This window comes from Nanorana parkeri, unplaced genomic scaffold (assembly GCF_000935625.1).
Source record: "Nanorana parkeri isolate BGI_ZX_2015 unplaced genomic scaffold, ASM93562v1 scaffold728, whole genome shotgun sequence".
NCBI lineage: Eukaryota > Metazoa > Chordata > Amphibia > Anura > Dicroglossidae > Nanorana > Nanorana parkeri.
In genome coordinates this window covers 304,560-316,860 of record NW_017306996.1, presented here as the reverse complement: position 1 = coordinate 316,860, position 12,301 = coordinate 304,560, and positions in this window count along the sequence as shown.

The window sequence follows — 12,301 nt, the reverse complement described above, 5'->3', positions numbered from 1 at the left end:
AATAATTTTTTATTTTTATTTTTTTACTGTTGGGGGGGCTGCGGCGAAATATCTGGGGTCTAAATAGACCCCTAACATTTCCCTTTTTAAATAGAAAAGAAACTGAGGACACAAAGTCCTCAATTTCCTTTTCTTCAGCCTCAGCACTCAATGAATGGGAAGCACTCAGTACAGAGGTTTCCCATTCATTTAGAAACTGAGGATGGTAAAATATTTTACTATCACCAGTTTATGAATGGGGAGGAGCCTCTGTACTGAGTGCTTCTCCCCATTGAGAAATCCATGAATGAACAGGAAGTGATGTAAATCACATCCTGTTAATTCATAACTGGGGACACATTGTATTATGTGTCCCCAGTTATTTACAAACATTGGAGTGATCAGACGATCAGTGTTTGTTCCGCACACACAGAGGATCGGTAAATGTCACACACAGCTGCTGTCATCCTGAAACTGACAGAGAGATGCAGAGAGATCAGAGAGATCCACTCGCCGAGAGATCAGCGTCCCTGGTTACCAGGTTACCAGGGATGCCATCTGTCATTACACACTGAGAACCCGTTGAGGCCGCTATGATATCACAACGGCCTCTCCGGGTTCTCAGTGTGTAATGACAGATGGCGTCCCTGGTTATCTGTCCCTGGTTGGCTGATCTGTCATTACTCTCCCGAACGCTCTGGGAGTCTAATACGACTCCTGCCGCCCAGGAGAGAAACGCTCTCTCCCGTGAAGGTTTACTCTGCTCGATCGAGCAGAGTAAACCTTTCCTTGCAATCTGTTTTTTTTTTTCTGACATGGGGCCGCTAGCTCCGCCCAACTATTTTCTATTGGCCGGGCGGTTCTGCTGCCGTCAGAATAATTAGCAATTTTGTAAAAACCACCATAGGAATGCATAGCTGGATTCCTATTGGCTATTTTACTTTACAATAGCAAACTAGCTATTGCACCCGCCCACTGCTGTCAATCAGGAGAGGGGGACCTGCAGTTCTCCATCAGGTCTCCTTCTGGTGATTGACAGCAGTGGAGGGCGGGTGCAATAGCTAGTTTGCTATTGTAAAGTAAAATAGCCAATAGGAATCCAGCTATGCATTCCTATGGTGGTTTTTACAAAATTGCTAATTATTCTGACGGCAGCAGAACCGCCCGGCCAATAGAAAACAGTTGGGCGGAGCTAGCTGTCATTGCTAGCTCCGCCCAATCATTTTCTATTTAATTTTTTCTACTTCTTTAACTGGTTTTCTATTGTGCTCGGTACCACAGAGGTACCGGGCAGAATAGCCGAGCCGAATGCCGCTCACTGCTGTTCGTCATCTATGAGAATAGGCCGAACAAGAGCCTTCACTTCGGGTCGGTTATTCACTCGGCTGCCTACGGCAGCTTAGTAAATAGACCCCAAAGTCTTATAATTTGGACAGGCTGAACCCCCCCTGGAAAAAAAATTATTTACGGCCCTGGCCTTACAGCTGAACTCTGGGAACAAAAACGTTTATTTGAATATATTCCTCTATATCTACAAGGGATATAAATCCACTTTGTGTGCACCAAATCTCTTTGCAAACCCAGTAATCATCAGTGGCATCATTACTGTGCTGTTCATAGCCTGTGAAGAGAGCAGAGGTGTAGACGGCACATAGCAGGCTCCACCTACTACAGACTACCTGTAAAAAACTGCAGGAGCGGGCGGATACAAGACCAGTCACCCTGCACAAGGAGAGAGAGCAGCATTGACTGGTCTTCATTACAGGAAGTTCCTGCACACAGGTAAAGTTTCACACTGGATGACTGTACAGATCTGAAAGAAATACACAAAACACACTAAGATTCAAGTAATAATACTCCTGTATTTAGACAATATTTATTCATCCCGGAAGACAGCATTTATGTCTTCTTTAAATGCCTTAAAAAAAAAAAAATCCTTCTATCTTCAGCCTTTATTCGCCTCCTCCCATGTGACTTCAGAGCCACAGGTGCCCTTGGCTAGTTACTGCTTTGACATCACCCAGTCACCTGTGACTTGTCATTCTCCCTGTCGTGTTCTGCCGCAACACTTTAAGCACAATTGCTCTTTTTTTACTGCGTTTCTTCGAATGTTACATGAAAAGTTCAAAGACTTTCCTATGCATGGAATTAAATCCCTTGTTAATGCATATTGGATGCTTAATCCTACTAACGCCAGCAGCACCAATATCTGAATCCGGGAACCTTCAATGACCATCTGACTCTGAACGGATTAGCCGGCCTCTTTTAATTTGATTTGTTTTAGTTTTGTGTTATTGCGTTTTGCTGGGATCTCGGACTATAAAGGTTTACGTATTCATATCATTGTTTAATTTAGGTGTCTTGGGATAACTGTAAGGAAATTAAGTGAAACAGCTCGCTCCCACAACAATTAGCGCACAGACATTGCTATAAAAAAAAAAGAAAAAAGGGATGAGATTTCCGACAGGCGTTGGGTTTTTCTTACGGACAAAGGATAGTAAGTATAATCTGTGCGCAATACATTTTATAATTATCATGCAACGTATATCACAGATGGAACGGGAAGCTGCCTTGATTTGAATTCCAGCAGTCACGTTGGTTGTTTCAGTATCATTTCTCGGAAAATCCCCAGAAAAGCAAAGTATTGAGAGATCCCTCTGAAGAGGTTCCTAAATCCATAGATAATTTAACCTGCAGATGACATTGGGCTGCTTTATTAGTATTCCTCTCTTGCTGCACTTGATGGGAAAAAGGAGTAAGGCATGATTTAAAATGAAGTCTAACATTTGTAAAAGTTATTTCTTGTCCAGATTGCTATATGCACTACATAAAGTCAATCTGTCACAGACGAAGCAAGATCACAGTGTTATAGAGTTGGCTGAAATGAGAGGGAAATCTTTTTTGCATTGGAAATTTCGGGGAGCCGTTGCTGAGTAGTTAGCAGTTGAAAATCAGATAGTTTGGGGCCTTCTGTGTAAAGGGTCAGCCCTTGCCTTGTTATTTATTACAGGTATTTATATAACGCTGACAATTTACGCAGAGCTTAACATATCATGATGCATATTCACATCAGTCCCTGCCCTCAAGGAGCTTACAATGTAAGGTCCCTATCTCGCATGCATACATACAAGAGCCAATTTAGACAGGAGCCGATTAACCTTCAAGCATGTCTTTGGAGTGTTGTAGGAAACACCCACAAGCACAGGAAGAACATGCAAACCCCTTGCAGATAGTGACCTCCCCTGGATTTGAACCAGGACCCCCCCCCAATACCTCGTGCTGCAAAGCAGAAGAGCTAACCACTTCACCAATGTTTTGCTTTTATAATATAACATCATAATCTATGAGCCCAGGCCTCTAATCTCTTCTACCCCATTTTACATAATTTTATACCAAACTTGTGTGTTTCAGCTCCTCCTGCTGCATTCTCCATATTATAAAGTAGAGAGAGAGGGAACCATTCATAATGGCCACACCAGAAGCTGAAGCACAGAGATCTCACCAATAGGGTCCCCAGTAGATATAAGAAACCATCAGGGGGGTTTGCTCTTTAACATGTAACAGAATAACAGAAACTGAAAAAGTTTTGAGTGGAATGACCCTTTAACCCTTTCACTGCCACAGACCTATGGCGTACATTGATGGCAGCCCAGGCTTTTAAACACACTCCCGACTGCTATAGTGTGTTACATTTCTTTAGCGGGCTGCCGGCTTTCTGCTGGAAATGATTAAGGTGGCTGTAAAGCTGCACGATCACTTTCACACACACACCAGAATTTAGCTGCCCCCCTCCCTCTGCCACGTATTGCAGACTCCGCCTGGTCCCCATTGACTGCCCCTCCTGTGGGCCCAAAACAGCCTTAGTGTGTGTCAGCCGCTAAAATGGAGGGAGATCAGTATCCATTTGCTGATCCTCCCTCATCCCAAAGAGAAAAGCGGATGTGTTCTGTAGTCCTGTCCTGAGGTGACAACACTGCTTGTGGAAGCACTGTCACCCTTGGAATGTGTGTTATTGGCACAATCTCCTGGTAAAAATAAACAAAAACAAAAAATAGAAAAAAAGACACAATACCAAGATGGGTATACTGCAATATATTAAAAAAAATTCTTGGGTTTAGATACATTTTAAGTTGAGCGCTCTTGACATTATCACTCTGTATCAGAACATCACAGAGAAATATTTAAATTAACTTCCAATGTTGACTGCCTTCTGATAATGTTAGTTACCTGGCAGTATGCAGCAAGTGAAGTCACACCTTCTGATCTGCATATTTGTTCTTGGTCAGTCACTGAAAAAGTAGCAAAGCCAAAGGATCAGCATGACAAGCAGATTATTGTTATATTTAGACGCACTAGCACCCTCTATATCGTGTATGGCAGATAGCGAGTCTCTAGCTGACACAGAAAGACTTCAAGTTCCTGTCCACACCTAGGCATTCCAAAATTTGCTCATCAAACACAGAAAAGAAAATGTGCGCTTTGACGCGCGTTCACGGAATGTGCAAAAACATGCAACACACTTGCAGTGCCATTAATAGCTAATGGAACCCCAAACTCAGGCCAAGCAAACTTGCGTTGAAACTTCCACAAACGCACAGGATAAAAAAACACATGTCGCCTGTATCAGAATTTGCTAAATGAGCTACTTTCCTGCATTTGTTGCGGTTGCAGGAACAAATTGAAATCCATGGGTGAAGAGTGGCAAATATGGAAGACAAACACGTGGGAACACGCAGGTGTGTGAATGCAACACATTCCCACTACGCTTAGGTGTGAAAGGAGGCTTACATTTATTAAGCACCAATACAGAGAGGTTGATTTACTGAAAGAATAGAGACTGGTCACTTTGCAACATGAATGTTTACTGAGCTTAGTAAATATAATGAACCTGTTTTTCTCTTCAATCAACCAGTCGTGCTAGCAAAAATTCTATTTTTTTAAATTCCCTCGCACATGATTGGGTATTAAATGCAAACACACAGGTTTGCCTTATTTACTATCATTTACTATCCTAGGGGAACAGCTCCTACTCATTTAGTGACTAGACCCTAGTGCCTAGTATGTTAAGTAGAATGCATGGAGGTTGATTTGCTAAAGGGAAATAGGCTGTTCACTTAGCTTCTCTCACAGCACCCCCTACTGGGGCCACATTTTATTGCCTATGTTCTTCCCTCATTCTCTGTGTGGGCTCCTTCTAAGGTCCATAACATAACAGTTTTTTATGTCAACGTACTTCTCTTGATTATTTTTCTCTTTTTAAATTGTTTATTAGGCTGGGTTTACACTGATATGCTGCTGTAATGTGTGCATTAGCAAGCAACAAGTGAAAACATGCTGAATTGCCATTCGTTTTTAATGGCACCCGTACACACCTTGCCAACAGACGTGTGCTGCAACATACCACAACACAAAGTAGTGCACTATCGTGCGTTGTGTTGCGCTTCATTACAAAAATAAGTTTATGGACTTTTTTGGGTGCGTTTCACAAATGAATGGGCTGCCCTAACATGACACAAGCTAATGCAAATGTAACACACGTCAATTTGCATGTGTTACTTCAATGTATCAGTGTAAAGTCAACCTTAAACTGTTCATACACAGCTCAAATTTCTTCCGATTCCTGAAAATTGCCCGAAAATTTGACCTGTGGGTGACTCTGCTGACACCACCCAGCCTGACAAATTTTAATTGAAGAATTGAAGAAGCTGGGTGAAAAAAAGTCAGCTGATTAGTGACTGCAGCCAATCAGCTGTCTGCTGGAAGGCCGAAGTCAGAATACAATATCTGGCACGGTAGATTCCTCCAACCAGACTGTTCAGCATGGATGGGGGTATCAAGTGATCTCTTTACCAATACCCTACTGGGGACGATCTTTATGTAAGTTTTTTCACATCAAAAGTTACCAGCTTGAAAGAAGAATACCAAATAATTTAGATAAATGTAAACAGTTATACCTTCTTGACATAAAGTATTTGTAAACACAGTACAAGCAAATTGTATTACAGCAACAAGTCTGATTACATTCACTTTTGTAAAACATTATTATTTTAATGATTAAGTTATTTAAGTTATTTTAGGTTTAATTGAGCATATCTACATCAGCAATGAGCAGCTCCGGTAGATTATTGATAGTAGGGCTCCAGCTGGGAGCAGCGGTCAATAAACACAACAGGACTGGGCAAGGGGCGTGGCTTCAAAACTCTGGGAGTAACAGGCATACTGAGTGGGCAGCATCGATCTTAGGGACACAAACTGAACAAACCAAATCCTCTATCCAGCATATAGCAGTATAAAAATGTTGCCCAGTGTATAGCAGTATAAAACTAAAATGTCCACCCAGCTTATAACAGTATAAAGCGCCCATCCAGCGAAAAGCAGGATAAAACTTCTACACAGCAAATAGCAGTATAAAACTTCCACTCAACATATAGAAGTAAAAAACTTCAGCCCAGCATAAAGCAGTATAAAACTTTCACCCACCATATAGCAGTATACAACTTTCACCCAGCATATAGCAGTATAAAACTTTCACCCACCATATAGCAGTATAAAACTTTCACCCAGCATATAGCAGTATAAAACTTTCACCCAGCATATAGCAGTATAAAACTTTCACCCAGCATATAGCAGTATAAAACTTTCACCCAGCATATAGCAGTATAAAACTTTCACCCAGCATATAGCACTATAAAACTTCCACCCAGCATATAGCAGTATAATACTTCTATCCAGCGTATAGCAGTATAAAACTTCCACCCAGCATATAGCAGTATAATACTTCCATCCAGCGTATAGCAGTATAAAACTTCCACCCAGCACATAGCAGTATAAAACTTCCACCCAGCAAAAGCATTGGGACGCCTGCCTTTACACGCACATGAACTTTAATGGCATCCCAGTGGTAGTCCGTAGGGTTCAATATTGAGTTGGCCCACCCTTTGCTGCTATAACAGCTTCAATTCTTCTGGGAAGGCTGCCCACAAGGCTTAGGAGTGTGTCTATGGGAATGTTTGACCATTCTTCCAGAAGCGCATTCGTGAGGTCAGGTACTGATGTTGGCTCACAGTCTCCGCTATAATTCATCCCAAAGGTGTTCTGTTAGGTTGAGGTCAGGACCTTGCTTTGTGCACTGCTGCACAGTCATGTTGGAACAGGAAGGGGCCATCCCCAAACTGTTCCCACAAAGTTGGGAGCATGAAATTGTCCAAAATGTCTTGGTATGCTGAGTCCTTAAGACTTCCCTTCACTGGAACTAAGGGACCAAGCCCAACCCCTGAGAAACAACCCCACACCATAACCCCCCTCCACCAAACTTTACACTTGGCGCAATGCAGTCAGGCAAGTACCGCTGTCCTGGCAACCGACAAACCCAGACACGTGCATCGGATTTCAAGACAGAGAAGCGTGATTTGTCACTCCAGAGAACATGTCTCCACTTCTCTAGAGTCCAGTGGCGGGGTGCTTTACACCACTGCCGCCAACGTTTTGCATTGCACCTGATGATGTAAGGCTTGGATGCAGCTGCTCGGCCATGGAAACCCATTCCATGAAGCTCCCTAGGCACCGTTGTTGTGCCAATCTGAAGGCCACATGAAGTTTAGAGATCTGTAGCTATTGACTCTGCAAACAGTTGGCGACTTCTGCTCACTGTGCGCTTCAGCATGCTCTGACCCCACTCTGTCATTTTACGTGGCCAACCACTTCATGACTGAGTTGCTGTTGTTCCCAGTTGCTACCACTTTGCTATAATACCACTAACAGTTGACCGTGGAATATTTAGTAGCAAGGAAATTTAATGGATGGACTTATTGGACAGGTGGCAACCTATCACGATACCATGCTTGAATTCACTGGGCTCCTGAGAGCGACCTATTCTTTCACAGATGTTTGTAGAAGCGTCTGCATGCCGAGGTGCTTGATTTTATACACCTCTGGCCATGGAGGTGATTGGAACACCTGAATCCAATGATTTGGAGGGGAGTCCCAATACTTTTGGCAATATAGTGTATGTCCAAATGGGGGATCTGACTTTATTATTACCAACCGAGCTATCTCAGTGCTGTAATGAGAAAAGCTGCCTGTGCCCTTTAGATGAGGATTAACTGTTGTTAAAGGGAATTTCTGGAATTCTACTTGTAGCTTAGTGCAGACTTCTGGGGGAAAAACTGTAGTTCCGGAGTGAGCACATTATTAACAGTGGTGCTTTAGCATTAGAGAAGCACAGGTAACCTCATAACCTTCAAGCAGAGCACTACTAATTATATACAGTCTTATTCAATAAAGTTAATCAAGTGGAGAAACTTATAGCAAACCGATTGGAAACCATAATGTAATGCTGTGAATTCAGCACAAGTGAATTGGTTGCAACTAAAGAAAACCTTATCTGAAAGAAACATGGAAACTGCTTTTTCGTTCTGCAAATACTAGATGCCTGACACACTGGCCATATAATACATATCTGTATATATTTACTATATATGTATATACATATATATATATATATGTATATACATACATATTTTTTTTTATATATATATATTAATATGTTAATTGTTTTTTCATTGACAAATGGTTAATATTCTGTTGTTTCTTTCTGTCACATATCAGAAAATACCTTAAATTTTGTGTTTTTTTAAAACATAAAACATATAAAATTTATATTAAAAAAAATGTTTTCTTCTCTTTCCTTTTTCTTTCTTCTTCATTCACAAAGAGAAAGTGCTTCGATGAGATCCATATATTGCAGGCAAGAATCCGGAGAGTTTGTAGTGCAGACAAACACAGAATTCCCTGATAAGTGGGTAAAGTGAATAGCTGCTTCTCTGTGTCTACTTAGAATATATAGACCTGTGACCAGAAAATAAGTCCACCTCCAACAATGCATCTCATACTTCCAGACATCAGGTAACCAATACACACAATACCGTTTGAACTAATCAGTGATCTCCATGTATAAAGTTCAGTTACTATAAAGTTGACCTCCTCTGCCGGGTGGCGGGTTTGTGACTCTCAGGATAATGCTGCAGCTCACAGTCAATGAAACAAACATATATATACAACCTTTAATTATGTAATTTGGATGGTAATTTGTGTGCTGATTGTAGTTCTCCTGGAAGGGATTTGTTTCTCTACTACAAGAAATGTTATAAAGAGAAAGTTGGCCAACAGAGGGCACTCATTATCCTGCAGCACTTTTAAGACAGACACTGTCTATTTTTTTATATTTGTTGTCCTTTTTATTGCTTTTTCATTGAATGTCTGAGATCCCTAAAAATACTCCCCAATAATTATCACTCTTTTCTGAGTAGCTTTTCTTCTACCTGTTTTTAAGGCGTTTTTTTTTTTCTCCGATTAGGAATTACTGTCTGTGCGTCTTATCCTTTCATAACCTCAGAGAGCTCCTCCGGTGCTACAAATTGAGTTGTATCTGGTCTTGCTATATCGGGCATATTATTATTAAGCAATTTTTGTCTTACTCGAGTAGAGAGCAGAGCACTGACAGAACTAGATTGCTGTAAGACGAATACCAAAAATCTTTTAATACCAACTTTCCATTACATAGCAGGGATTCTGCAATCAGCCTGGCCAAGCAGCATCACCCGATGTGCACATCCTAAGGCACAGTGTTAATAGCGGAATGTCATTTACACTGAACAATTACAGGATCACTCTTATAGAAGTCATAGAATCAAAGGAGAAGGTTGAATACAGACCACAGGGCTAGCCAGTCCATATTACAGGGATTATAAGTGAAAGATGCCATTGCTAGCACATATATTCATCAACAGAGAAGGAAAAAAACTCATGTGTCTAAAAAAAAGAAAAGTGACCCATTAAAGTGACAGTTGTTCTGAACCTGCACTTTATTTATTTATTCATTTTTTTAAAATAAAAAAACACAAAAGACTCAAATCACAAAGATTTACAGCACAATAAATCTATTTGCAGTCATGTGACCATAATATTCAAATCTCTTTGTCCCATATTTTATTTTCCTACTTACTGAGAAATGTGTACTCTGAACATGAATGCATTTTAACTACTGATGAGCAGACATGCAGCTCTCTGACTAGCGAAACAGCTTTGCGTTAAGGGCCCGTTCACACTTCAGTGGTGAGCTAAGCGCATTCAATTGCACAGTGCACTATTCACTACTGAGCCAAAGGATCTAGCCCTAGCTTCGGCTGATCCCTCGGCTCAATTCGGCCGCCGGAGCCCTTTGATTCAGTCAAACCAAAGGGCTGCTGTACGGGCTATTCACTAGCCCATACAGCAGCTGAAGGCAGCCGAGCCGAACACATATGTCTTCACCCAGTTGTTGTCCTTCAATGACAAACCAGCATCCTCTAGGACACTGGGCTGCCATTATATGACAACAGCTGGGCGCAGCCAGCCACGACATTACAGGTGGCTCCGCCCAGTTGTTGTGTTGTAATGACAGATCAGCATTCTCAAATGACCTAGGGGTGCTGACCTGTCATTAAACAACAACAACTGGGCGGAGCTGGCCGTAATGTCATTACTGGCTCCACCTAGTTGTTATTGTTTTTTTGCTTGGGACCTGCTAGAAGACTCTGGTAGGTGCCGGCCAAAAGTAAACAGTTGGACGGAGCTAGCAGGGATGTCACCGCTAGCTCCGCCAAATTGTTTATATTTTGCTGGCCTCTGTCAGATTCATCATTCTGCAGCGAGAGTTCATCTCGTGTGGTCGGGTCGGCAGGCATCATTGAATTTTTTTTTTTTTTGTCGAGTTGTCATCGTCGTGGACAATGCTGGACGTCCTGACTGACCTTAGGATTACACCAGTGGATCCATTTAAAATTTTTTTTTTATTAAAGGACTTGTCAAAAATCCTTTGTTTTGTTTTTTCAAATAAAGGATTTTTCAAAAGTTGGCCTCTTTTTTACACTTTACAAGTACCCTTACTCATTCACAGGAGGGGGTGCATCTGGGTGCCCCTTTATTAAAGTGGTAGCCTGGTGTGAATAAGCCCCACTGCCCGCACCCCCACAACCAACGCCCCAGGGCTTGTGGGGAAGAGGCCCTTGCCCCCATCGGCACGGGGACAAGATGCTTTGCCAGGGTCGACCCTGGAAAAGTACCCTCCCAGTGCCAAGGGCATGTGGCCTTGTATGACGGGGGGGACACTCGCCAGGCCAGGCCTGTGTTCATTTTTGGGGGTGGAATTCCTCCCTAAAATTCCTACTAGACCTTAAGGGTGTGGTATGACTTTATGGGGGAACCCCATGCTTTTTTTTAAAATGGGGTCCCTCCTAACTTTCCTACCAGTTTTTTTTTACTTTTCTTTTAAAAATTGTAGAATTATTTTCTTAACTTTTTTTCGGAGGTAGCAAGCAGAGTAGCCGAGCCGACTGGCGCTCGGCTGCATTCTCCTATTCACACTGCTGTTTGGCCCCCCATGTGAATAGGGGCGAACGGCAGCGAGTGAGCTGCCGGAGCTTCGGCTCAGCCGATCCAGATGTTGGATCGGCTGAGTTGAACTCCTTCTGCACTACGGCTCAGCCAAACATGCTGAGCATGTTCGGCTGACCGAAGGAAGTCGATGTATGGCTGATTTTAGCTGATGTATGGCTTTGTGAATAACCCCCTTAGTGTATATTACTGTGCCATAGGTGCGTTACATTGCCATTCCCTACTTGTTTTACAGCATTACAATTCAATGCATTGTATGTGGTACTGCACGCTATGCTGCGTTGCAGCACATGGCTGTCGGGAGGTATGTTGAGGTGCAATTCAAATGATTTGCAACCCAAGCACCCAGCACAGGTACCGAACACTATGTTCGCTGTGTGATAGCATGCATTTCACATGTAGTAATCTGCGCTATGTTGTGAACGGGCCCTAATACAACATTTCAGGTATCAAAAGCAACAGATAAAGACCAAAAGGTAGCATTGACTTGTTAGACCACACTGTTTTGTAATTGTATATGGTATTTGTATTTCAAAATATATCTATAAGTGGCAGTTAAGCAGTAGCACATGATTGGGTTACTGAATTGGAAACTACCTACAGATCAAAGTGGACCACTACTCGCTTTGACTAAAAATCACATCAACATTCAGCTCTGCATGCTGATATGAAATCATCTTGCATTAATTACCTAAACAAACATATTTTTATTTTACTTGCAATTTCTTTTTTTTCCAGTTCCTGTTCCACTTTGGCACAAATTATGTAATCATGCCCAAGTGTTGTATCCTGAGAAGGTTATATCAGCAGTGCATTGCTGGGAAATCTCATCTGTAATCTCATGAGGCTTTTCCTCCCCTGAGATGATGTGCACGGTCACATGTCCTAG